Source organism: Lagopus muta, chromosome 1 (assembly GCF_023343835.1).
Source record: "Lagopus muta isolate bLagMut1 chromosome 1, bLagMut1 primary, whole genome shotgun sequence".
Lineage (NCBI taxonomy): Eukaryota > Metazoa > Chordata > Aves > Galliformes > Phasianidae > Lagopus > Lagopus muta.
The window spans coordinates 81,502,645-81,528,881 of record NC_064433.1 but is presented as its reverse complement, the minus strand read 5'-3'; the positions used below and the strand labels follow the sequence as shown (position 1 = coordinate 81,528,881).

General features: G+C 43.1%; 1 protein-coding gene and 1 long non-coding RNA gene across 2 annotated transcripts in view; both read right to left on the bottom strand.

Moving 5' to 3' along the window:
- The window catches only part of LOC125689536 (limbic system associated membrane protein), a 957,706-nt gene that overhangs the window by 645,639 nt on the left and 285,830 nt on the right, over nt 1-26,237 (bottom strand). The window lies entirely within an intron of this gene.
- Nucleotides 1,950-12,327, bottom strand: LOC125689541 (uncharacterized). Its single transcript, XR_007375331.1, has 3 exons — nt 12,255-12,327; nt 5,354-5,402; nt 1,950-3,055 (listed from the first exon to the last, which is right to left on the bottom strand). It is a non-coding gene; the product is annotated as an uncharacterized LOC125689541 (long non-coding RNA).

Sequence of the window (26,237 nt, the reverse complement as noted above, 5' to 3'; positions counted from 1 at the left end):
GAAGCTACAGGCATCTGCAATTCTGCAGTTGACCACTGTTACAAGTCAAGACTTCAGTGCATCCTTTGAAGCAAGTACAGGTGAGAGCTTAGAAGTTTTGAAGATGAGATCCACTGCAGACCGCATAACCTGAACTGCAGACACAAGTAGGAGATAACTGGTGAAATGGATCCTAACTCTGTGCATATAATGGTGTCATTCCAAATACAGATTGAGATGAAGGAAGAAAGGATGTCCTTGCAAAATAAGATCTGAGAAGAACTGGTTAAATAAACTTATTTTGCAGGTATACGGCAGGATACTAACTAACTTAGTACCTGCATGTAAATCTTTTTTGCTGGACAGAGCAAAGAGTGATAGGCGAAATGAGAAGACTGTGAACCCTGAGTACCTCAAACAATGGGGAAAGGGGGAAGGATTTACTAGTGTAGAAGTACAGGGATAAAAGAGGGGCTGTGTCCCCTGATATTTTGAGACCCCACAGGGCTATGTCCCAATGGATTTTCCTTTTATTCAAATAATAAAGAAGAACTCCTCTGTCTCTTTTCGGGATAAAGATACTTGAGCAAGCCTATTAGAGCAGAAACTGTCCCAGCAATATGAATTCACCTTGTGGGAATCAAATGTTGTTTCTGCATTAGAATTGGATAATATATATTTTTTTTATATTTCATGGTCTCCACTGTCATTAATTCTTTTTGGGAGTCTTTCTACTTTACTTGGGGATGGTGGTGGGGGAGTGTCTCTGCTATTTTCCATCACTTATCCTCTAGACGAACCTTCCCCCCAGGAATGCACGCTCTGTATATAGGTGTATATACGTATATTTTATCATACACACTGCATATCCTGCATGAGATTGATCAAACCAGATAACAAGTGATGGCATGCCCAAGGAAGCTCCAGAAGAGACATCAGAAGGCCTGGCATCATGCACCTGCCCACGGTGCTCTTCATTTAATGAAGACTTTGAAGAAAATCACCGTATCAATACGACAAGAAGAGCACCGAGACATCTTGGAAACAACAGGATGGCTGCTGACTGACAGCAGATAACACACCAATTAACAAACGCAAACTTTGATAAGATTGTGAACGTGGTGTACCCAGCCAACAGGGAAACGGGGCAGGGGATGGGCAAAAGGGGATACAAGGTACAAAAAGCTGTCACTGTGTCCTTAGGGGCGCTCCTGCTTGCGGGATGCCCGCCATTGCAATCACGAATAAAATCTGCTTTTATCAGAGATATCGTCCTGACAAAAATTGTTTGGATATTTCCAACAACCTTACATTACCTTAGTTGTGAGAAAGCTGTAATAATTTGTCAGCAAAACCTTTAGGTCATTTTCTGCACTCTTGTACTATTCTGCACTCTTTTTTTTTTTTTTTGCACTCTTTAGACAAAACATCAGGATGAATCTTCAGCCATGCTCACTGATGCTTTTTCCTTAGCAAGATCTTACCACTCAAGGAGCACTGAAATAGCATGGAGACCTGAGGCCCATGGAACCATGGACCTCTATGCAAACAGCAGCACTGCTCTTTTGTCACTGAGGTGGTTGGTAGCTTGTATGCAACACAATCTGAACTGGCATTTCCTGCTGCTAATGAGCAGCTCTTGCCAACTGCCCACCTGGCTTCTGCAAGAAACAGCTTAGCAGGCATCAGCGATGTCTGGCAAAAGACTTCACAAATTAATCGTAGTAAATCTATATCACACACTGAGCATCAACTGCCTAATCTACTCTTCTGAGAAATACTTGGCACGAATAGCTAACATCGCATCTTTACCTCTGCTCTTAACTAAACTAGCCACCATGTGTTCTGGTGTCTCCCATAAGGACAACTCTGTGAGGGGTAAAGTTCCGCACAGCAGCATTTGGCTTATTACTACAGTCATGCTATTCCTGTTTCAGGACTACCACTTCCCCACAAAATCAGTTCTGAAAATTATTTTTCTGTTTGTGAAGTCACGCCTATATAGGCTCATACAAATTTCATAGAAAAGAACATAAGGAGCAAGCAACAGGGACCTAAACAGAACAGACGAATACTAGAGATGTGTTTGAATGCTGGTGTCATTTGGAAGACCTACAAAGGCAATTCAGGTAGTGTAAAACAAATAAAATTGTCTGTAAATAAGAAAATGATCGAAGGTATTACAGGAGCCATTTGTTCATCCTGACAGCCAGGAAATAGTTTCCTTGAGTCTTGGGAATACAACCAGCTATGCACAACACAATGATATCCTCAAAAGTAGAGAAGTACAACAGTGAAAATGGAAATTCAGTAAAACCCACAGTCCTAACTCAAACCTTGCCTAAGAACTGTTTAGAAAAATTTATTTAAAAGATACAAGACAGGTTAGAATATCAATGATGAAGATTCACGAGCTCTTTAAAGACACAGCAAGGTGCCATGTTTTGCAAATTCTTTGGACTCTGTCTTCATATCAGGCACCAATATATAGTCATAAAGCACATGACAGCCTCTGAATAGGCATCAACAGAACTCTCCCATATAAAATGCACCTGAAAGCTTGACCAGAGAATTGCTTTATGAAGGAGAATTCCAGACGCTCAGACAGCCTTTAGGCATATCACTCCCACTAAGTTGCAATCCCTAAAATACTAAGCAGGTAATTTAAAAGCCAAGGAGAAAAAAAATATATATTTGCAGACCAATCACTTGTAACTATACATTCATTCCCAGTGCCTCTTTGTGATTCATTAATAAAGAAAGCTCACAGACTAGCAGATGTGTTCAAAAAACATTGTAGTGAAGCCCATCTGAGTACTAACACTAAATATGCCATCAGATGCCACTAAGCAGATTTGGAGTCCTTTATATTGCTTAGGCTGATATCCATCTTCACTGCTTGAGCACTGTTGAAGCAACACAGGGTTGCAATTTTTATAGCCCTGTTCTCCCGTATGAAGTCAATACATTAGGCTGTTTGAGGTGAAAGTTTGTTCAGCTGCATCGCGGCTCCCATCAAGATGGTGCTACATCAGCCCAGCAGATCATTTTGGAAACTCTTCCTTCCATTCCCTGTCTGAATGTGTAGGAAGACGGGATAGAAAAGACAGCAAGAGATATAAGGCTGTGTGATTACAGGCTGTAAATTCATCAGATGGGTAAGCACCAGAGAAGAAAAAGAGCTCTTTAAACTAAGAGATCATGTTGACATTAGAACATATGGATGTTTACTGACCATGAATACACTTAAACCAGGAGTTTAAAAAAGAAACAAAGCAGCATGAGCTTTTCAGCACAGTGAGATCACAGAGGGATGTCCAACTTCAGCATTAGTGGAAAGTCACTAACGCATTGCACAGTCTTAAGATGAACTTCACAAGGAATGAGAGACAGACCACATAATCTACAGGTTTCCACTTTATCCTACACCATAATAAACCATCCCACAACACTCCGCCATATGGTGATTACCCTGCACCAGTTGCTGAAAAGCTTTTCTCTTGATCAGAGGACACTGTGTTAAGAAACCACAGTACCCTGAACATCATGGTAACTGATTTTAATAAGCGCGTTCCCTAGATGTGGAACAAACAAGTTTGCAAATACAAAGCATGTGTCTTCAAAAGTAGCTTTCAAAAACAAGTTCCACTTTTTAAAAGAACTCAGATCCCCAACTCCTTTGATTTTTCAGGAAGACAAGCTCGTGAGCAGCTGAGGTGCTTTTGAGAGTTTTGTCCCTACTCTTTAATGTCATTTTAGGCACTTTGATTTACTCCCTCTTTGTAGTCACACAGCATAGTTTTGTCCTGTGCCATATTGAAAACAATGTGTCTAACCTTTCTGATTCTAATGGAGCTTGAAATACTAGGATAGATGACAAACTTTGCACAGTTTTGCTTACTCCTTTCTGTGTGACTGAGGATCACGGACCATGGCACACTGCAGACAGACAAGAGTAAAAAAAAAAGAGAAAGCTCTGCTGTCGACTTCAGCACCAGCTCTAACCCAGAATCCATGGACTACCTGCTGCTCCACAGCAACAGTAATCAAATCCTCAGCACATTTTTGCTCAGGACCTGGATAACTCTAGTGTCCTTCTACCCTCCTCAACCACTAAATAAACTGTATACCTGAGTAAGAGAGATATTCTTCAAGTACAAAGCTGTAGTGATACTGACAGACCACATCTGGACTATAAGCATCTTCCCACTGCCAACATGCCAATTAACTATTTGCTGTTTAAATTAATTCCACATTGACTTTCGGAAAAACCATTGCAACCAGTGCATGTAAAATTGTTAGCAAGAATGGAAGGAGCTCAAGTATAGCAGCTGACCATCAAAAGTAATCTCTTAATTGTACAGACTTAACCAACTTAGTTTTCTTCATTTAATCCAAGCACAGTATCAACATTTGAGACATTTCATTTACTCATTTTATCACGTTAGGCAGATAGTGTGAGGCAGAGCCATAAGGTTTACCTGTGAAATGAAGACTTTTACTGAAAAAAAAACAGCAAGCAATTCTGGAAGTGTGCCACTCTGGGTACTTTAGACTGAACAAAGCTTAAGATATGAATCAGAAGTTCCTTCTAAGGAAACAGCTTGTCTACTCAGCTCAGTAGACCACATATCTTGACACTGGCTGAGATGCCCATTCCCCTAAATCGCACCACCCACTTTGAGTCAATAGGTTGATCTGAGCAGGATACATGCTAGCAGCCTCTTCCAGACTGCATTTTAGTATGGATGTTTTTACTCTGACTTTCCAGAACTTCAACAGAACTCAGCTGTCACATTACAGTAAAGGTCGAGTGTCATAGAACGCAGTAAGTTTCTGATAAACACAGAAAACTTCCTTTGGAAACCGATGGACTCTGCTAATGTCCTATCCCATAAGAATATACTAGCCTTCCTTGTCACTCAAGAAAGTTCTATCGTTGCACAACATCCATTCCAACACAACTAGAAAGGAAGGCTTTGCAGTACGAAGGTCTTCTTAATACAACACTCAGCAAGATCTTAAGGTTCCTGGATATAACCAACTCCAGTACACACATTGGTTGCTGTTTCCCATGCTCAACATAGAAGCAGTGTTGGCTATATATTTGGATTACACGATGCTGTGATATTTTGTAACTATTAATGATCATCAGTTACAGTGAAATACTGGTATTTACCACAGCTACTCTCAAATAGCATCAAGATATTTAACAATGACTAGGACTCAGAAGAAGTGCATATCTATTTATCTTTTCCCTTCAATATCTTCATTACACACCATAGCATTTTTGTCATCAATCCAAATTACTTAGTGAAAGTATATATGAAAGAATACTTATGTAAAAATATTTAAATCAAATTAAGTAACTTACCATTACTTTCAGGACAATCAGGAGATGATTAAAAAGCCCTAAGACTTACCTATAAAAGAAAAGAAACAAAATTAAGAAATGAGCAAACAGGATCGTAGCAGAGAATTATCAAATGGCTTAGTTTGGAATTAGGTCCCTTCCAACCTCCTTATGAGCAGAGCCCACCTACCAGATCAGACTTCAGTGCCCCACCAAATTTGGCCCTGGATGCCTCCAGAGATGGCACATCCACAGTTTCTCTGGGCAGCCTGCGGCAGTCTCATCACCCTCTGATTAAAGAATTTCCTCCTAATAATTAATCTAAATTGCCATTTAGATTAGCCATTCCCCGTTGTTCTGTCACTACCAGATTACATAAACAGGAAGGAGGCTAATTTTCACAGTGTCCTCACAAGTACTAGAAGACCACAGCGAGGTCTCCCTTGAGCCTTCTCTTTTCCAAGGTGAACAAGCCCAGCTCTCTCAACCTTTCTTCATAGAAGAGTTCCAAGACAGTGCCCTAGGGCACACTACTCCTGACCATCCTCCACCTGGCCATAGAGCTGTTAATCACAACCTGCAGTCTTGGACTGCAGCTCCTTGGCAGTAGTTCCACCCTGTAATTGCGTGGGTTTTCCTTGCCATCTCTCTTGAAAATTTAGTTCAGAAATGACAAAAGTCTTCATCAGATACCAAGAAAAAGCATATCTAGTTCCTTGCAGCGACAGCCTCTTGGATCAGAAAGGACCAACTTTTCAGCTGACAGTAAGAACAGGGTTATTTTAAGCAGTTATGGGTGTGCTTGAAACAAAAATATAGCTTCCTGCCCCAAAGAACTCACATTCTCATTTAAGATGAGCACATCAGAAGATGATCACTTGGGGAACTAGAAAATACCACTGCTCTCATATTTGGCTGTGAGAATATCAGACAGATCTTAAGGATTACGTGGAATACTTGTATTAGCTGTCAGAAGGGAGCCATTAAAAGTAAACATAATAAATTAGTCCTGAATTGGCTCTATAATGTGAAGGGGGCTTATTTCCCAGGGTTATTTTGCATGCAGCAAAAACAAGTGCTTTGCAAGATCCTTTTCTTCATCTTTACTAACCATCTAGTTCTTCAAGGTACATGCCGTTATAGGCCAAGGATCCACAGTGCTAGGTCACTGCACACACAGAAAGCTGAAGTCTGTTTTGCTCCAGGGAGTTTCAAGGTGCTTCCATTAAATTTCTCACAACTTTTTAAACACAGAATCGTAGAACTTAGTGGCAAAGCTACAAGCATCACTCAACTCAACTGAAAATCCAATACTCGGTAGGCTTCCAACTCGAGCCTTCTCCTGCCCTGCCATTATAATTCACCATTTCATTTTTAATTAAGTGAATTCTGGTATTAGCTGCTGCACAGAAAAGATGCAAACATTGATATTGCTCCGTAAAGATGAATGTTTCATGCAATGCTTCATTAATATTTTTAAGCAGAATAAAAAAAAATACCAAAAAGCAAAGGCTCACATCCCAGAAAACACTGAAGCAACTCCTGTATTTATTTTACTTCAAAATCTTATTTTCAGTGGAGGCTGATCTAAAATTATTGAAGTCAATAGCCCAAAGCAGAAAGGAGTAACATATTAGAGTCAAAATTCTTTGGAGAAGGAATATCAGCTATGTGGGCTATAGACCCGTATCAGCAAGCTGAGATCCTAGCCTGTACACAACTGTGACTCAGCCCACAGACAGCTGAGCAAGCTCATCAACATGAGGACTTCTGGCTACATGATTTTCTATTCATTTACGCAAGGAAGTACTGCAACACATTGTACCAGCTCAGTATTTTTGCCTACAGATCAAATTGAGGCAATGTGAACACTGTTACTAGGGTCAGCAAGACAGCTGTTCCCAAATAATATTTATGCACATTCTTGCTGTCTTTTTGACTTCTCCATCACCAATCAACACAGCCACCCTACCCACCTCAAGAGAAAAACCTCACTGAATGGAGACAAGAACCAAATGACTCAGTGAGAAGGAGCAAAGTTGGGTGCTTCATTTCTAAGACAGGCTTAGGATCATTTTTTTCTCTCCAATAAGCTGCAAGAAAATCATATTCAAAGAAAGAAAGGATAAAGATGCTTGTTCAGAGATAGAAAAGCAGATAATGCTAAAATATTCGTGCACATTCTGATCCCAGTTATATCTCAATGTACACATACTATTCAGAAGTGTCCTTGCATATATTTTGAACAGCCCTCTGTGCTATGTGAATATCAGAGTCACTGAATACTTATAAATATTCATAGATAGCTTGTCAACAGGCTAAAGGATGTAACTTGTAGCAAACTCTGATTCACTGATCTAGGAACAAGAATAATGTCATGTGGCATCCATGATCCATCAAATGACACGGAAAATTAGGAACAGATACTCAGAAAAAAGTAATTCTCAAATAAACCAGGGGCTAAAAATTCAGTCACACAAACTACTCATCTAACAACTGACAAAAATGAACAAATTAGTGCAAAATCTAGTGTAAAATCATAGCCTGCACCCAGATAAGTTACTGAACAGAAAGGTAAGGAGAGAGACCTTGTTTTATAACACACTGCCTGCCAAGGGCTTACCTTCTTAGAAATTGAGTGGACTGATGACAACTGGGAGCAACTGATAGCAAAAAAAGAGAGTGCAATGAACAGTAGAGAATAAAACATGAACACTGATGGAAAAAAAATAACAGTTTCCAATATATAGGATGAGAAAGTGAGGGGGGGAGGAAAACAGCCTTCCTCTGCTTACACTGATTGTGATGCTTCTGACTTTCAAAAGGCAACAACACATTTGGCTCTCATTCTGCAGAGCCCAAGAGGACAACCACCTAAAAAGAGCAACACTAGATGTAACCAAAAAAATCCCAAAGCCCAACTTCTCCTCCCTACCAGCAGAAGAAACTTCACCCTCTTCCCCTCCGTTACTCCTTCCCCCTGTTAAGCTCATCTGCCTTCCAGATTATAGAACCCATCAGTAATTCACAACATTTGGTCTTGCTTATGTCTTAAGGATACAACAATAGGGAAACAGAAGAACAGCTTAGCCAGTTCTGGAAGAAGATTATTCTGAAGGTTAATTACTGAATGGAACAGAAATAGGAAATGGAGGGGGCAATGGAAAAGAGGATGGAGAACGAGGGGAGGGAGAGAATGATTTCCAGCTGCTAAATCTGGTTTTCCAAATCCTTAAAGTCCTTTAAAATTTAGTCTGAAGGAGGGGACAGGAGGTGGATGGGCTATGCTGTTCACTTGCACATTTGATAAGACTTCAGTTATTCTCCTCTCCTAATCCTGTGCCATTATAGGAGCAAAATGGTACATTGGGAGGCCATTTAGACACAAACACCTGCAACCTCACTATTCGACCTGCTGACTTCCCCTTTCTTCCTTCTGCTCCCTCTCTTTGTTGCTGAAGCCAATTATATTTTGACATGTAATTTTTGGGCCAGATGCCTGGCCTCCAGCACTGGGGGTCCCACAATAGCCTGGCTGGAGACCGTTATGGCCATCATTATTTTTCTAGTGCAAAGGTCATTATTACTATAATAGCTGGAAATGAATCTGTCTATTCAGAGCTTTTAAAAAGAAAAACAAAAACTCCAGAAGAAAACAAAGGAGCTTTTTCTAAGGTACCACCAGTCACTGTTTTCTCTAGAGCAGGAGTTTGGCTACTGAGTGCAAGGGCAGCGAGAAGAATTGAACCCACGTGAAGAATTTTACAATACTAAAACAAAAGCCTCAAAGCAACCAAGTAAATTTGCACGTAAGACTGATATCTCTTCACTCCCTGCTGGTGGAAGGGAATAAAACTGAAAGTACCAACCATCTGCATACTCTTCCCTTCATCCTTCTTCTTGTAAGTAAGCCAGGCCTCGCCCTGAGCGCAATTCAAATGTGATTGAAAACCCTGGGTAAGGAGTGTTCAATGCCATATGGAAAAACCCAGCATGGAGATCAGAGCACAGTGACACGGCCACTTGTCACTTCCTCAGTATCCTTCATTACCCCCAAACCTCTGCATGCATTAGTAGCTAGCAGGCCCTGCACCTGAGATGGCTGCATTTCAGTGACGTGAAACAATCCATACATCATTTTTATGGCTTGTCGTGGCTTCTCTGTTAAGAGATCAATACAAGTATCTCTTCTCATTATTCTATAATGCATGATGAGTGCAGTCACTATCTTAAAGTCACTTGCCAGTACAGGAAATGATGAGCCCTCCTTTTTGTCCTCTGAACACTCTTGTACAAAGGCATTATGAGAGTTCATGGACAAACAAGTCAAGATTTTATTTGGTTAAGAAACACCAGTATGAAGGAAGCCAATAAACTTTTTACTCAGCTCTTTCCCAACATTAGCTTTGTAGGCTTGTTTTGATTGCACTGGGCTAATAAAGAAAAAAAGAGAACCACAACAGAGCATGCTTGGAGCCTCTACAACTTTCTAGGGAGGCATAATGTTATAGCCTTCTGAAAATGAAAAATCTACCTTATTGCTTATTAAAATTAAGGCAAATCATCAGATGAAAGGGATTATAAATAACTGTGAGGGAGATACAACAGTTTTTTGCAAGAGTAAGTTCTAAAGTGTCATGGGCAAAACAGTCTTAACTTTGGGAATTTCACTTAATTTGATTTATTGCCAATTAACATAAACTTTTATTTACTGAAGGAGACACTGCAAAAACAAAGATGATAAATAATTAAACACTTAGGTACACTACTTCTTTCCAGTCCCCCAGGCTCAACTTCGGTCTAACATATCACCTGCCACCTCATCCCAGCTAATTTGTCCTGTTTTTGGCCATATTTTGCACTCAGTCTCATCGGTTCCTTGGGTGAAGCAATGGGCGGTGCAAGAGGTTGGGGCACTATGTGGTGATTTCTTACTGCTGCTCCTTGATTTTCCTCCCCCCCCATCCCTTCCTTCCTCTGCTTCCTTCTTTTTTGCTTCTTTCCTCTGCTCCAGCCTAAGTCCTTTGCAGGCTGCCGTAGGTGTTCCTGTATGGTACGGGCCACCCACCGCTGTGGCATCTGAGGGGTGTCCCAGTTCTATTTTAGGTTATCTGTGGGCCACAGCTTTCCCCGGTTCTCTTTCTCCCCAAAGTACCTCCTCAGCACAACGTGCCTTCCCTCCTTCCTTTTATTTCTACTCTCACATCTCTTCCCTGGCTTCCACAGAGGGACCAGAACTCCAACTCATTAATTCTCCAACTCAGGAAAGCCTCTATCAAGGATTACAATAGAGTTGCGGCACTATGCTTGCTTTCCAGCTGTCCAGGCTATTGCTGCTTATATGCACCAAGCTATCCACATCTAAATCAGTCATTCCAGCATCTACACCAGCACAAAAACTCCTCTTTAAAGAGTACAAAACAAAAGAGGGAGTGACCATCAGATAGAGCAAATCAGATCATTTCCAGACCACCTCTCAACCAAGTTTCTTCAGCCCCAGAGCTATTTTATGTAAAGGCAATAGAAAAGTTACTTTCAGACTGTGTGATGTTATATCCTTCTTTTTTATCAGCCTCCCTACCAAACATTCAAGCTACAAAGGAAGTAGTAGATGGCCACATCCCTCAGCATGGCTTCCCTGAGTCAGAGTCCACCTCCACAAGCAGAAGCTCTTTTTAAATAGCACTGTTGAGGAGAGACTGCGTATCTAGTTAAGCGCTATTCAGACACACCCACAGACATTCACTGCTTCAGAAACACATCTCTTTCTAATAATATAGTTGGCTACATTATCTTATTTGACACTAAAAACTTGAGATGATTGATAGTAGTTTAAATTCTGAATAGACAAAAATTATAGAGCTGCTTTATAATCTTTTGCATTAGTGCCCTAGGGAAATGGCTGAAGACTTTATCACGTTCAAAGGACAGCATGACTGATGCTAAACCCTTACCCTCTTAGCCAGACCAGCTTTCCATGAAGGTCTCAGGCAGCCTGGTCAGAAGCCTATCTACAAGCGTGGCTCTGAACACCTAGCATTTGATCATTAGGTGCTACTCTCTTCATCTTCGCCAAGTACAGCTTTGCAGTGTTTCTAACTTGCAGCTAAGTTGAGACCAAAGAACAAAGAGGAAGAACGATGAAAAGGACAGAGCAAGATGTTTTCTTTTATCTTGGATGTAAACAGCTACCCTGATGAGAAGTGTTTCTTCCTGTATGCACATGCTACAGAAGAGCTAGGAAGCTATATCCTGATAGGTATGGAAGAGTGGCTCAAGAATCCATCTGAACAAAAAGAGCAAAGTTCCACATGGCAAACGTGTCAGAAGCTATACAGACAAGTTCAGGAAGGACTGGGTTCCTGTAACACCCCTGAAAAGAGTAATACTCATTACTCTGAAAACCAGTGCTTATTTCAACAACAACAAAAAAAAAAGGACTAATAAGTCAACTTTCCATGCTCTCCCCAATCTCTTTTCCTGAATTGGAAAAAAACAAGAATGGTCCAAACTAGCATTTGCTTTTTAATAAGAAAAAATATTGTCATGTGGAGAACTGAAATATCTTCTCATCAGAAGAAACTAAAGGGACAATGAAGTCCAAAATCCTCTCAGGTATATCATATCAATTTTGTTAAAAGTATGGAATACCATATGGATTCCATGAAAATGTAGTAGACAGGAACAGAGAAAAGGAGAACAAATGGGAAATCTCCTTAAATTGGTCACCAGCATTCCTACTGCTCCTCCCCCTCAATCCATAGTCTTTTATCAGAGAGCCCCACCCCAGCCCCCGATAATGCTATAACATGATGGAAAGCACAGCAGTGATAGCAGACTAGCAAAACCCCAGGTTGCAGCCTGGGACAAACCCAAATGCATAAGCCATAGATGCAGAAACAAAGGAAGAAACTCTACTTACGCCCAGAAGGCCTCAGGTAGGCAGGGATCTCCAATGAAAAACCCTCACCTCCACTGCCAACCCTTAAATGAGGTCTGAGAAGGGGTGGATCCTGGCTTCACAGCTTGCAGTTAATCAAGTCCACTGAGTGCATGCACCTGAGCTCCAGTGGGTTGGCCCTGCCTTCCCTCCAGGTGCTCAATCACTTCAAACCATGACTTAGCATTTCCACTACACCCCCTAAATCTCATATTCTTAAGGCCATCAACATTCTTCTACGGCATACATAACTCTCCTTTTCCTCAATGAGACTTGTAATGTATGATAGCGAGAAAAAACATGATGTGGAAAACTCTCTAAATCAATGCTCCATTCTCTTTCCATCCTTCAATGAATATCAGTGTTACATCAATTCATTTTCTTGTCCTCCACTGCTTGTGTGCTTCTACTTAATCCACATAAAAATCTCATTAGCCACAAAAGATGGTGGACACATTTGTTCCTGTCATTTTGAACACTGCAATCCCCATCTCTACTACCAAGACTATCCCAAGACAAAAGTAACAGTAAAACAGCACTTCAAAAATGCTAGTCTTCGTACTAAGCTCTCACAAAAAGAGCTGGCAATTCAGGCAAAAATTTTACCATGGTCCCTTTGAGTTTGCCCAGCTTTTGCCTGACAAGCAGCTGCCCAGTATTTTACCCTGTTTTATTTTTTTGCAGTACAGTTTAATAATGCTGCATTCCCATCCCAGGCTACACTAAATACAGCAAAGTCAGATTTGCACAGCAAAGAGTTATAAATTTAGCAACGTCCATTACAGAAAAAGCAACAAAATGGTGCTAAGATGAAAGTGTGGGAATCAAGTTTGTATCGGAACTGCTGGAGTGAGGTACAACCACCCACGGTTTCTCTAGTTCACCAGGCAGCAGCAGTTGATGGTGCTGACGTTGCTCACCACACACAATCCCCCTAGCTTACAGCTCAGACAATGCCATCGCAAAAGGGACTGCAGACTGATAATGCAGTCAATCCAAGTAACATCCAACCTGAGAAATGAATAAACATTAAAGCAGCAGCATCCTCACCACCTGCTAGCCAGTGGGCAGTGCAGCCAGGGAACAGGAAGGAGGGGCCCGATCACTGCAGGCCTCCTGAAGTGGCATTCTTACAGAGCAGCATCACAAAAATGCAAACCAACTACCTACATGCCTTTCAGTAAGCCTGACAGGGAGAGTAACACTTTTACTCCCACATTCAGAGGAAAATATAATCTCCTTGTCTTTCTTTATCCATTTTTTTGTGTCATGCCTTTTAATTAGCCTGTAAAGTTTTGGAGGAGAAAATTGTCATTTTCATTCTGCATTCAGGCAGGGCAGCGGGTCCTTGTAAATGGCAAGGCCTTCTTAATGTTGCTCAGATGTCATCTCGAGCCTCGGGTTCAGCTGCTTCACCACTACTTTGTTTTGCCAGATCGTGGCTCCCTTGCCTTTGTACTTAGGCTCTGTGGCTTCCTCTTGTGTTCCCCACACGAGTTGAGACTTGAAAAGGGCCTCTATACACCACAGGGTCATCCCCACCCCTACTGACTGCCCCCCTGCACACCTCTTTCCCCCCATTTCTCCTGCTATCTCACTCCCAATTACTTGCATGCTTGTGATTAAGTTCCTTTTAATAAATGACTCCTATTAAACTGGATTCCTCTGTCACTGTGAGAGACATAAAATTAAAAACTGTCTGTCTTTAATCATGCCAGGCTTCATCTCCATCTCTGAGGCTCCATTTATCAATAATTAATATAAGACTGAAATCCATTTCAATTTCAAAGACCCAAATGTTACATTTTTTAATAAAAAAGAAAGAAAAGAAAGAAACCACCATCATCACTCCCAGCAACAGAGACAGTCAGGCTCACACACGGGAGAACTGAGTCTGGCAGCACTGCAGCAGCCTCCAAAAGGAGAAACAGGCTTGGATGTGACAAGCAGTTCTCCTTGTGGCTTTGTAATTGGAGTTTTCTTCCCAAATACTCCCCAGCAGAGCAAGAACTGCAGCAGTCCCAGAGCCTCTGCACTGCAGCTTGTGGCTTTATTTCTCTTGGCTTCACAAAGTCCTGGACTATCCAATCTATCTTTTCAAAAAATAGCCAAATCTGGATGCTACAAGGAAAAGTCACAAGCAGCTTGTACCTACAAACAAGCAATGCAGGGCAGGGTTACAAGGATTAGCAAGGATGTGGAGAGGCAAGCCAAGGCTATATTTTCAAACACTACTCTAGAAAGGACTACAGTTGGCATAAAAATGCTCCTTGCTAATTTTAAATAGTACCTGTTGTTACTCTGGACTCTTATCGCTATACCACTTCCAGCATTTCAGCTGCTCCCACTTTCGCTCCCTAGGAAATACAAGCCCAGCATGACAAAGGAGCTCTGTCCTCTCCATCCCCATGCCTACGGCTCTCAGGGAGGCACTGAACAGGGGATGTTGGTGGCCCCAGGCTTATTCAGGACCTTCACTCACCGAGTCACAGCACCTTCACTTTGCACACCTTGTAGGACTCTAGGGAGCCACACTTTCCACCAAAGCCACCTTGAGGCAGCTGGGGAATTTCTCCTCCATCCTCTGGGATGAGTGGTGCCAGGAAAAGCTGCAGTGGAAACTGTCTTGGGTCTCTCTCCTTGCCAGACCCACATACTCCTGCCCTGTCCCATCACTGTCCTGACAGACACTGTGGGGCCACTGCGGCAGTGTATGTCATACCTGGGTGGCACATGGATAGGTCACAAAGGGCCCTATGTGACTCACTGCTTTGGAATGGGCAGGGCTGACTTACAGCTCCCACTGTGTTCAGCCACTAGCTTTGGAGCACCATGCATGAACTCTACTCGAGTTTAATAGCCCCCAGAGCCCTATTTCTGCATTGTGAGCAAAGGTTTAGACCAAGCTGTATGCATAGTTACACCTACAGCGTTATTCTGCAGCAGTACAACTCCAGGAAGGCCCCTTGAGACCATGGGGGTGTTGTGCCTCAAGTTACGTGCCCAGTGATAGTGAACAATTGGAACAGGCTTCCCAGAGAGGTGGTGGATGCTCCATCCCTAGAGGCATTCCAGGTCAGGCTGGACAGGGCTCTGAGCAGTCTGATCTAGCCTGTTCATTGCAGAGGATTTACACTACATGACCTTCAAGGGCCCATTCCAACTCAAATGATTATATGATGGCTGTCTAGCTAACCTTGGACCAGAACAAAAACCCATCCCAAACATGGGTTACCGATCAATATCCAAGTGAATGAACAGACAGACAGACAGCACCCCACTGGAAATACAGCATTTCCCCTTAGAGCTATATCCCGCTTATCAGTTGAATACCCTATCCATCAGCAACACCCCTAACTCTGATATCCTCAGTCCATGCGGATCTTGGCACAATCACCTTCTTGCTGCCAGCACCTAAGGAGGTGGAACAATAAAGCTGTATGCAGATGGACTGCTGTTAGAAGTAGCTGCATTCAGGGCATCACCCCCAGACTCCTAGAGAACAACCCTACACAATAAGCAGCCCAGTGAAACACAGGAATGCTATCAGTCATTACTCTGTAATTACTGAGCAACTGTAAGTAGGGACACAAAGGCAGCCCCCACCCCCCCACGGTTACAGTGTAGAAATATCATTCAATAGCCTTTAATTACTGTAGGATGGCGCGGTAACAAATGATGACCTGCCCGCTGGTATAAAGCGCTTCCATCACTCATCGAGCATTCCCTGGCAGTTACTAAGGGAACCCTTCAGCAATCTCACAGCAACTGCGATGCACTGTGGCTGGGTGGATTTTATCACAGCATATTGTGCATTTTCAAGATTGTTGGGTGGAGGGCTCCAGTGTGGAGAGATCACAAAGAAGCGTGTGCTCAACCGCTGTTATCTTCCCAATAAGTTCACTGTTCCATGTTACTGAATTGTGGCAACATTGTAGTAATGCTTTCACTGAAACTTTGAAATGAGGGGGATAATTGCACCTTTGCCCTGCAGATCTTGTGGTACTTATAATTATATCCTGTTACCAAGGAACACAGCAATTTCAAACCTATTACCCACAGGTATCGTTTATTTCAAAGTTAAATTTATTACTTCAATGCCAGTCTCAATTGTGGTTCTCTTTTATGCATTCAGGCTTCCCTGGTGACAAACACTGAAGTAGAGTGAACAGGAAAAGATGGGACAGAGCAACAACAGATGGGAGCAGAGGGTGTTAGCGCCTTTCTGACCCCTGCTCTGGGCTGCATGCATTGCTGACAGCCTGCAAAATGAAGCTGCTCCCAGCTTTTGAGGGCTGCCCCATCAGTGGCAGGGTTGCGAACCCACGCAGAGACAGTAGTCAGAGCAAGCCACCATTCCCAGGCTGCTGTGCTTGTCAGACCTTCCCTCCAAAAGTCTCTGCACCTTTTAACAACTTTTTTTCGATAAAATTAAGGAAGAAACATCCCCTAGAGATGTGCACTAGTGCACAGCTGAACTCCAATGCCAACTGATCTAACTACGTAACGCGCTATAGAAACAAGCTGGTTTACAGCCTGACCACAGTACAAAAAGGACGTAACAGTAAGAGGGAGCGTCCAAAGGAGGGCTATGAAGATGGTGAAGGGTCTGGAGGGCAAGGTGTGTGAGGAGCGGTTGGGGTCCAGTAGTGTGCTCAGCCCAGAGCAGAGGAGCTGAGGGGAGGCCTGATGGTGGCTGCAGCTCCTCACAGGGAGCGGAGGGGCAGCGCTGAGCTCTGCTCTGTGTGACAGCGACAGGGCCCGAGGGAACGGCATGGAGCTGTCAGGGGAGGGCAGCTGGGAGCAGGGACAGGGTCTGCACCACAGGGCGCTGGGCATGGAACAGCCTGCCCAGGGCTGTGGGCACGGCACTGAGTGCTGGAGTACAAGGAGCATTTGGACACTGCTCTCAGACACAGGGATTGGATTTGGGTGGTGCTGTGTGGAGTCAGCAGTTGGACTCGATGATCCTGGTGGGTCCCCTTCAACTCAGGATATTCCATGATTTTATGATTCTACTTCTGACTGTTCAATTGCCAGCAAGCAGGGAGTCACAGTCACAGATATTTTCCCAAACCGTATCAACACTTAAAAAGGAAAGTAGCAGTCTGGCAGACATCTTCACAGAACTCGCTGTTCCTTGTCACCAGCAGCAGAAAGGAGAATGCCTGCAGCCAGCTCTGCAGAGATGCTCACCATGCCCAACCCCGCTGCTGAGCTCCTCAAGATTTAGAGTATTTCTGCACCACATGTACAGCCTCTGTACTGCTGCAACCCATGTCAGCTTTTAATACCTTTCTAAAAGATATTCCAGCAGTCAGGCACTGTTCCTTTGTGAGCTCTGACACCCACTTATACAAAGAGTGGGTAGTCCTATGTGCGTTGGGCACCCCTAGTGTGCCAGTAGGGGTGGGAGTTACCCCACCATGTAACTGCAGTCAGAGCTTAGGTGCATATACATACCCTTGAGTTATACAGACAGTTTAGCTAAAGACCAGCAGGTCACCATCTGGGGGAAGATCAAACATACCAGCCACTGAAAAGGCTGGAAAGACTAGACAGACACTGCAGATTTGTGTTTCACATTCTGCATTGCCTTTGTGACAAATAAGTCATCTCCCAAGGTAACAATGGGCGCTCCAGCTGCCAAAGAGGAGTGAGCTGCTGTTGAAGCGTGCTGCGCTGTAACAAGTCAAGTTCTAGGAGCGGCTCAAAAAGATGATGCTGGAACACGAAGAGAAGACCTGGAGTTGTTATGGAAACCAGATCCTCACAAGCTCACACCACTGAATGAGGTTTCTTCCCCTTTGTGTCAAAAAGCCTGAGATGTGTGGGAGCAGCTAATGACCACCGCTCTGTTGCCTCACTATGTATCTCCTCACAGGCATCACTGCTGTTTTCTCCCAGCTAATCCAACGTGGGCTGAGCACCTCCAGTTGCTGCCATGGACTCAGCACTCTGGCAGTGCCATGGGACAGAACAGGCTGGTCCCTTCTTTCCTTGGAAAGGCTGGTGCTTTAAAGTAGCAGGTTTTGATCAGAAAAGAAACAGTACACACTTCAATACACACAACTTCTACACCAAACTTCAACATTTTCAGAAAACAAAAACCAGCACCCAAAGGGATGGCTGCGAGACCATATGTTAATAGGCACAAGCCCATGCCTGGCAGCGTAATCCCCAGCCTATGTATTTATGTATGTCATCTGAGCTGTGTAGCAATATTTTATATGCCCTGGGTTGTCTTCTCTGACTTCTGCTGGCCTTTCCAGCAACATGCAGCTATAGAGCTGACATTTCCAACTTCGACCTCATATTACATTCACTACACAGAAAAGCAAATTCTTGTGTATGCTTGCACCCAAACAGAATATCTGTTGGCATCATGCTGATAACAGCGGTGAGGAAAATACACTCTCCCACAGAAGCAGAGCAGTGAGTTGGCTATGGCAGCCCCTGATATATGCCTCCTAAAGAAGGGATTGAAGTAAACCTGGCACACATTTCTCTGAGGCCCTCTGCTTCCTATGTATGCTTCAATGCTAGTGAGTTCAGCAAAATCCTTTTCAAAGACTTTCCACTCAAGTTTTCTCCCTTTACATTCTGCCACTGGACAGGGAGGAACTTCACCTCCCTGCCAAAACAGGAAGCTAACTGCCAAGATATTACAAAAATTTTGTACTGGGTGTTAGTTCAGCCCTGACACTACAATCCTATGCCTGGACCTTTTTCCAAAGAAGCTCCAACCTTAAGAGGATTTCAGGACCCATCACTTCCACACAACTCAGAATCAGACATTTGAGAACCCAAGTCTCATGGGTTCTCATGATTCAGTCCAGTGTCATCTTGAGTCCCTGCTCTTAGTGCTCCCTTTCCTTGAATCATTTGTATTCTCTCTACCCACAACTTCCAAAACCAAATTTAAGGCATGTGCAGGAAGGTGTATGAATACACAGGAGGAAATAACAGCACTTGAAAACATAGTTGGTGCCACCAACATACCACTGCATAGAACATGCTCTGTGGTGTCCTAATTTATGTTTGAGGACAAGAACAAGAGGAAGAATCAAGCAGCAGGAATAGGTTTTGTGGCAGTGTGGTAGCCCCTAGTTCTCTGGCATGCTGTTTGGCTTGACATGTCTGGCATGCTGCTCCTTGAACAAGCAGCAACATCTGCTTCAGTTAAGAACTCAAAAGAATTCCTCTGCTGTTTCCAGAGTTCTGACTTGCTGAAATTTTTGCTCTTTGGAGGTGAGATTTCCTAGACCTGGCCAGTATCCAATAATGATTATCTTTTTGAAAGAAAATGGCAAAAGTGACTTAGCCACTACAGAGCACTGTGCAATGGCATTCATCACTGTTATCCAAAAAACCCTGATAGAACCGAGCAGCTTTAAAACTCCACAAGATTAAGATCTGGGAGTAAAAGCAAAAGGTATCTGCCAAGCCATTTCAAACGTGTGCCTGTTACCAAGTTCTCACTCACCACTTCGTGCATGAAGGCTCCAAATTGGCACTAAACCTCCAGGTTTCACCAAGGTGAAGTTAGGAGAGAAGGCCAGGGATCCTGCAACCAGTCACTACTAGGGTTAACAGTACACAAGGCATTTTGCCAACTCCCTGCTAAATTTATTTGCACAGGCTAATAGCAAGAACTTGGGAAAGTTTGAACAAATATTGGTACAAGTTTTGTTAATGGCTCTATATGACCTTTCCTCCGAAGACATTACTCCTTGAGCAGCTGAGCAGATCCAACAGGTCACTGGAAACTTGCCCCATCTTTTCTCCTTTGCATAGCACTGCTGCTGGACCAACTCCAGCGCTTGCTGGACCAATCTTTCACTGCCAACCAACTCAACTTACTAAACTACCTGAAAATCAATCAGTTTTTTAGGTGGTTGCTTAGATTCAACGGTGGTCAAACCATACTTACAATAGCAATAATCCGTATGCATAAGCACCAAGTTAGCTATCTTCCTGCCTAAGCAGAGGCACTCCATTGCAGCACAGCACTGGGACTCCAGAGTGCCCCCAGTCTTACTTAAGAGCGTCCCTAGAACAAGCAGAAAATATACCTTGCATTTTACTGAAACACTGCAAAAGGCTACACTCCATTTCCTTCTGCTACCAAGTTACTGGGAAACAGCAGCATTACTCAGCCACAGCATAGGAGCCCCCTGAGATTTGTCATCTTGCTTTATATGACTGCTCTATAATATTCTCCAAAGAATGTGGCAAGAAACAAAGTTCAGCTCTTGCAGAGGCTGTAAGCTTGGCAAACGATCTTGTACACAACCTACAATGTACAGTGTTTGCTCCAGCAAGCCTATTTGTTCTGTGCGTGCAAGTACCCTGACCACGCACAGCCTTCACTACCTTTCACAGCTTTCCCATGCAGCACAACGGGCAAGACTGTGACCTCGTTTTACATAGTGGCTTGATTTAGATAATCTCAAGAGCTCTCACAGCCATTTACAATCTTTTGTAGTATCTGGAATTTCAGACTGATCTTACTTCTAAAATGTGAAATTTGTGAAGTGAAACGCTCAAATGGCAGTTTAACAGCCCCTCTCATGCTCCTAACCACAGCCTCCTGTGCAGACTTTTTAACGTGGCTTTCCTTTACTTCCACTGAGCTGCTACCTCCTGCAGGACCCTGCCACATTCGGTCCACAGGAAGCCTGCAACTTGCTGAATAAGTGGCTATTCAATATTTCATTTCTCCTTCATTATTCATTGTGTGGCGATACACGTTATTTATCATACACTATCTAAGCCCCTCATTGAACAAGGCAGAAATCCTGCCCTAAGAACAGCCTGTGAGCTTTTAAAGACCACCATGTGATTCCAGCATTTCCTGACTTCTGTGCATTTCATTCTGATGCTGCTTTAATCCACATCTTTTGTGTTGAGTTTCATTGCCTCTTTAAAAAAGAAAAATGGATAAACAAAGAAATTCCTTCATGAGCAACACACTGACAAACAGCAATAGAGCATTTGTCTTTTATAAACGCACAATTTACAACTGTGGAAATAATTGATTTTTTGGTTTGCCAGCAAATCAAAATAAGTTATTTTTGAGTTGCTCTAAAAAGCCTACCAAAAAGTCTAGTTTAAGTTAAAAAGCAAAGAGAAACAAATGAAACCCCCAAACTAATTTGTTTGGATAAACCAAAGCATTGCACTGGGAATAAATGGCTCTGTTTTAAAAGTTCTAACACTTGCGAAAAAAGTTCCCTTCTAAGTGATTATTTTGAATATAAACTCCCAATGCTTTACTGTTTTCACCTCTCTACTTCCCTAAGGTTACTTCTGGCACCTCCTTCTCTGTGTCCACCCCAAAGCTATTTTCATCATTTCAATGCATGAGTTTCAACAAGATTAAAGTATGTTTTTTGTAAAAATCCTTTCAGAAAACACAAAGGAAGATTGCCCAGCTCCTGCTTTAAAGCAAATGACTGGGGAAGAATCCCCTACCTGTTCTGCTTTCACCTCTTCATTATTATTTATAAACTAAGTGCATAAGCACAACTATACCTCAAGCAGAGTTAATAGTCGAAAGGTCATATGATGCTAAGAATTAGCTCAATTACACAGCGGGGTAGGGCTGGGGGATCATTCTTATGGTACATGGCTGATGGCGCTGTGTGGACCAGGGCCCCAAGTGTGCAGCTAGCCAGCAAAACAAGGCTTTATTCATGCTTCAGTAAGCTCTGCTGGACACGGCCAAGGTCCCATAGTGCCAGCCCCTGGCCATACAGACTCCAAGTCTCAGAAAAGCCTGCTACTGCTCACACTGGATCAAGGCTGTGAGGGACTTAGAGGCACAGAGGATGCAATGACTTGCCAAAAGGGCACAATATTCAGTAATGAGCCCAGGACCCTCTGCATGGAGCCACTTCTCAGTTCTCTAAGCCACACCAGGTGTGGAGGGAGACTTAAAACAGGAAAAAAAAAAATAATTCCATCACAGAAGCAAAACTTTCTGGACACAAGCCCAATCTTTGTCAGCGACAAGAACAGTGGGACTAAGTGCACCCTCTGCAAGTCTGTAGATGACACCAAGCTGTGTGAGTCACTGGGTGGCCTGCCTGATGGAGAAGGTAAAGGTTATTGACATAGTTTACCTAGACTTAAGCAAAGCCTTTGATGCCATCTCCCACAGTATTCTCCTGGGCAAGCTGGTAGCCCATGGCTTGGACAGGTACACAGTTTGCAGAGTAAAGAACTGGCTGGAATATTGAGCCCAGAGAGTGGTGGTATATGGAGTGACTGGCAACCAGTCATAAGGGTTGTTCCCCAGAGAGGCGGTCAACACACCTGAAGGAAGTGATGCCATCTGGAGGCACTTTGGCAGGTAAGAGAGGCGGGCCTCTGTGAACCTCATAAGATTCAACAAAGCCAAGTACAAGATCCTGCACCTGGTTCAGGGTAATCCCAAGCACAAATATGGGCTAAGCAACAAGTGAATCGAGAGCAGCATTACACAGAATAACCTAGGGATGCTTGCTGATAAGTTCAGCATGAGGAGGCAGCGCACGCTTAAAGCCTGGAAGCCATCTGCATCCTGGGCTGCATCTAAAGAGGTGGTGGTCAGTAGGGCAAGGGAGGTGATCCTGGTCTCTACTCTGCCTGCACGAGGCCCCATCTGCAGTACTTCATCTGGGCCTGTGATCCCCAGCACATCTGTGGAGCTGTTGGAACAGGTCCAGAGGAGGACCACATAGATGATGAGAGAGATGGAGCATCTCTCTTATGAAACAGATGAGGGAGATAGGCTTGTTTAGTGCGGAGAAGGCAAGGGTCAGAGGATCATTGCAGTCTTCCGGTACCTAAAGTGAGCCTACAGGAAAGTTGGGGAGATGCTTTCACAAGGACATGTAGTGATAGGACAAGGGGGACCAGATATAAAATAAGAGAGAAGTTTTGAATTAGAAATTAGGAGAAAATTATTTGCCTGAGTAAATAATGGGTGGTGAGGGTGGTGAGACACTGGCACAGGCTGCCCGGAGAAGCTGCAGATGCCCCAAACCTGGAGGTGTTCAAGGTCAAGTTAGATGGGGCCTGTCACAGGCATTTATTCCCAATGGCTGGAATCCCAAACAAATCACAATTTCTGTGCATCATAACAAAGTTAAGAACGAAATCCACTTGCAAACCAGACAGCAAGAGAATTTTCATTTGTTACAACTGAGAAGTTAGACTTTGCCATTTACAGATGCAATGACTGTGTTATCACTTTTTTCCAAGCTCAGTTGAAAAGCTGACAAGAAAGATGCTTGGTTTCCATCCAAACACTGCAAGCACCTTAAAATGAAGATGTGCAAATATGACCTGTTCTCTACTGGATACAGTAACAAAAAAGCTAGATCCTGGAGAAAAGACAAGACAACACTATTACTGGTGGTGACACACTCAGGTTTTTCCGTCCCATATCTCATGCCCAGCCTATAGCACCTTTGCAGAGAAGAGCACTGAGTGAATGCCCAAAACCAGCCCAGCTGCATTCATATGGCAGCTGAGGTATTAAGCTTTATCAGACCTAAACTAATCTGTGCAGATCCCATGTGGTTGCCCTTGCACCTAAGCAGCCTGTTTATTTTCTATGGGCAGCATTGTCTGGGAATAAATTATTCAGTATTGATCAATTTCTTTTTTGGCCAAAGAAACGTATTTTATTTACAGTTTATCTGAAACACTGAATCTTCTTGCCAAGGTGCTCCACCACCCACAGATACCCACAAATGCTTGCAGTTAATGTCATTTCACCCCTGTTTTTCCCTTGTTCCCTTAGAACAATTAACAAAAGGAAAAATGAATGAAACTGTCAAAGAATTCTGAGGTTAAAAAAAAAAAAAAAAAATTCTGAAAAAGTTGGAGCAAAAAATTTTAAATTCTTCAATCTGAAGGAGGGGGCTTGAGGCCAAAATATTTCACAAATCACTTGGGTCAAGCAGAGTGCTTATTTCTGATGAATGAAGTACGCAACCAAAAATCCCATCCAGCTCTATTTGAAATTTAGCATTTAGAGTGAAAATGCGTGTACAACTTCAGCTTTATGCATAGGTGCATGCTTCACCAACAATAAATTGAACAGAACAGGGCACAAAGACACTGTGCTAAATTGCATACTGCAGCCTCCAATTTTGTACTCTCCGATATTTATGGGTAGCTGCAGAGTAGTGAGTGTGCTCATTTTTCACATGCAAATGGTCATTTGCACATCCAGAAATGCCAGAAAAATTAAAGGCTTGTTTGAACATTGCTGAAATATAATACCACCATACACTGAATAAAAGCACTAAAGCACCACAGCAGAGAGAATGAGGAAATCCAGCAGCAGTATGGAAGATGCACAAAATATTTAAGAGGAAATATTTAAAGAAATGAAGCTTGTCAAATATCTAGGACTAAAGCATCCCTACAGGTTTGGAAGTTTTCCTTAAGTTAGGATTAGCGTCAGAAGCAGTGGTAAGGTAACACAGCTGAAAATTGTGGCCTTGGCTTCTCGCATGACTTCATGAGACAAGGATGAAGTCATGTGGTTGACTAAATGAACACCTTTAAGACATGGTACCTCCATATTAATGAAAGTGCTCATAAACAAAACACTGCTGGACATAACATTTCAGTGCACTAGCACACGTACACTCACAAAGCCAATCTGCAGGCTGGTCTAAGGAAAGGAGAACAGCTTACACTCGTAGTGATGCTAAGCTGATTTGTATTATCTGAGTTTATGGTTATATGTTTTGGCACTCATTTCTTACCTCCTCCTCCACAGGTAACAGAAGTGAGTGTTAGGCTTCAAGAAACATGCACTTACACCTAAAAGAACAGGTAATACCTCCTTGCAGATTTGACAGGAGTTTTTACTCTCTGCTGAAGTTAGAAGGAGGGTCAGGAAAACTGCTGCCTTGGATTTCCAGACTTTGAACTGTTCAGGATGCTGGTATTTCTTCTGGAATCTCCATTCTTTACTGGTTGCAGAAGGGAACACGATCACTGAGGATAAGGAAAAGGCTGAAGTTCTCATTGCCTTTCTTACATCTTTACGCCTTTAGAAATCAGACCAGTTATAACTAGGGTACTCAACTTTCTGACCTGGAAATCTGGAATGAGGAACAGAATGAACCCCCCATTGATTCAGGTGGAAACAGACACCTTCTACTCCATCTAGACTGCTACAAGTCCCTGGGGACAGACAGGATCCATCTGAAGGCACTGAGGGAGCTGGCAGAGCTGATAGCCAGGCTGCTTTCTACTGTCCATCTAGCGGTCCTGATTAACCGGAGAGGTCCCAGAGGATTAAAGACTTGTTAATTTGATGTCCATCTATAAGCGTTGTATTGAGGATCTAGGGAACTACAGGCTTGTCAGGCTGACCTGACAGGGAAGGTGATGGAACAGATCATCTGAAGTGAAATCATGTGGCAAGTGCAGGACAACCAGGAGATAAAGCCCAGCCAGCATGGGTTCATGAAAGGCAAGTCCTGCTTGACCAACTTTGTCTCAGAATCAAAGAACCATAGGGTTGGAAGGGACCTCTGCAGGTCATCTAGTCCAACCTCTCTGCCCCAGTAGGCTCCCTAGAGTGGGTTACACAAGTGCAGGCAGACTCTTTAGCAGGGTCTGCTGGGACAAGACAAGGGAAAATGGTTTCAGACTAAAAGAGAGGAAATCTATATTGGATGTATGGAAGAAGGATGGTGAGATACTGGAACAGGTTGCCTAGAGAGGCAGCAGATGCCCCATCCCTAAAGTCATTCAAGGTCAGACTGGACCAGACTCCGAGCAACCCGATGTAGCTGTAGATGTCCTTGATCATAGGAGAAGAGTCAACTAGATGACCTTTAAGGGTACCTCAACTCAACAATTCTATGACTCGATGAAAGCATCAAGGTGGGTTTTGAATATCTTCAAAGAAGAAGAGTTGATCAACCCTCTGGGCAGTGCATTTCCTTC